Source organism: Oratosquilla oratoria, unplaced genomic scaffold (assembly GCF_046742065.1).
Source record: "Oratosquilla oratoria isolate Oo_2021 unplaced genomic scaffold, ASM4674206v1 SCAFFOLD60, whole genome shotgun sequence".
Lineage (NCBI taxonomy): Eukaryota > Metazoa > Arthropoda > Malacostraca > Stomatopoda > Squillidae > Oratosquilla > Oratosquilla oratoria.
In genome coordinates, this window is record NW_027467724.1 from 1010950 (window position 1) to 1013449 (window position 2500).

At 37.8% G+C, this 2500-nt stretch overlaps 1 protein-coding gene across 1 annotated transcript in view; it reads right to left on the bottom strand.

Moving 5' to 3' along the window:
- The window catches only part of LOC143023782 (uncharacterized), a 30020-nt gene that overhangs the window by 6700 nt on the left and 20820 nt on the right, over window positions 1–2500 (bottom strand). The window lies entirely within an intron of this gene.

The window sequence follows — 2500 nt, forward strand, 5'->3', positions numbered from 1 at the left end:
AACAGGTCATCCCTGTATCTCGCCCACTACCCTGGGTCAGAAGCAATGTAGTAAGACACAGTGCATCCACAGCAAAGCCACTTCACTTAATCGTTGACTCCCCCCCCCCATCCGTCCGCTCATGAAGGGAAAGAAAAGACGTGAGGAATCCCTTCGATCTGTGTCAAAATATCATTCACACATAACCACTCGCTACTTCCTTACATCCCCCGGTCCCTCCTTTCCTTGCACCATAGTATCATCTATACACAGTCACTCTCCACTCACCTTTATCTCCTGCCTCCTCCCTTCCTTGCTCAACAGACATCCACCTCTTGCACAACGCCCCTTTCACCCAATTCATCCATTTCATTCTCGGTCGTTCCCTCAAGTTCACTCTATCCAACTCTGCCTTCCACGCCTCTTTTAATAATATTTCTTTATTCATTTTTCCACGTGTCCTAACCATCCCAATACCCTTTCATTAACCCTATCTGCCATCTCCTTTTCCACCCTCGCTCTCCTTCTCACCTTGTTTCTCATTCTATCCAACTTTGTAACGCATACCATGTTTTTGAGACATTTCATCTCAAGCACATTTAAACTTTTCCTATCCGCCTCTCTTAAATTCCATATCTCTGCCCCAGACAGTGTTGCTGGTGCAATCACCCTTTCATATAATATCTTTGCACTAATTACCATATTTCTATTTCTCATGACACTTTTAATCCCCCATGGCATTTACTTGCTTCTCTCCATCTACAATTTACCTCCATCTCCACTTCTTATCCTGCCACGTACGACCCCAAATACCTAATGCTACTCATTTTCTCCAGCCTCTCTCCTTTAAGACTTACTTCCAAGTCGCTGCCGTCCACTCTGTTTTCACATCTCATCACCTTACTTTTAGCCACGTAAGAAATACAATGAGTAAATGAATAAGTAAGTAGATGGATAGATAGATAGATAGATAGATAGATACATACATAGATAGGTAGATAGATAGACAGATAGATAAATAAATAGATAGATAGATATATAGATAGATAGATAGATAGATAGATAGATAGATAGATAGATAGACAGATAGATAGACAGATAGATAAATAAATAGATAGATAGATATATAGATAGATAGATAGATAGATAGATAGATAGATAGATAGGTAGATATACAAATTAAATGATAGATAATCAGGAAAATAAATAGAACAATAAATAAAGTGGTAAATATATAAATGAATATATCAATATATAAATGAATGAATGAATAAATAAATAAGTAATTAATCAAACACAAAAGAATGAGTAAGCAAGTGTGTAAAAAAGTAAATGACAAAAAAATAATAAATAAATAAAAGCAAATAAGTAATAACTACCTGGAACTCCCATCATTGTACTAAACGGGCCCGTCATTGTACAACTCTGGAAGAAATCCTCCTACTCTGGTCGTGTCTTTATTTTTCCTGACACCATTTTTTTTTTCTTTTATCGTTTTCTTGTTTTTTTTCAGAACTTAGTTATGTTAAACTAACCTAACCTAACCTAACCTAACCTAACATAACTTAACGTAACCTAACCTAACCGTAACCTAACCTAACCTAACCTAACCTAACCCAACCTAATATAACCTAACCTAACCTAACCTAACTTAACCTAACCTAACTTAATGTAACCTAACCTATCCTAACCTAACCTAACCTAACCTAACCTAACCTAACCTAACCTAACCTAACCTAACCTAACCTAACCTAACCTAACCTAACCTAACCTAACCTAACCTAACCTTACCTAACCTGACTTAGCCTAACCTAACTTAGCCTAACCTAACCTAACCTAACCTAAAGGGAGATGTAGGAAGGGAGAGTGCGGGAGGGAGGGGGTGGCAGGAGGTGGGAGAGGTAGGGGGAGGTAGTTTGGAGATCATAACTCCCCAGAGAGCAGTCTCGAGTTAATGTGGCCCTTACAATCTATTGGACAATATAAAAAAAAAAAAAAAAATACACATTTCAAAAACTTATTGATAATGTGTTAAGTAACCTTGTCAATGGGATTTATATTGCGTCATAATATTGCGTCAATATATTGCCCTAATATATTGTGTAGGGAACATTTCATTATCTTGGTACACCTGGCCAGAGGCTGGTTAGTTTACTGTTGCATTTGATTCCATGATTATTAGTGTAACAATATTAAGACAAATAAAACAAAATCACAATTAATGGCAGTTAGATACCTTCAGGTGTAAGAAATTAATTCTTCTTCTTTCCCCCCTCTCCTCTCTTACCCTCCCTCTCCCCCTCCTTATCCTCTTATCAATTCCCCTCTCCCTAACCAACCCCTAGCCCCAACTGTACATCAACTGCATAAGTTTTATGAAGTCGATCTTTCAGCAATTTTAGGGACACGGACCAGAGTCACTAAATATTTTTCTGTGATTGGAGGCTGGTCACTTACCAAAGAAGAATGCTGATCACTTGAAATTTCTATCATCCCTCCTTTCCCTCATTAACCCTTTCCT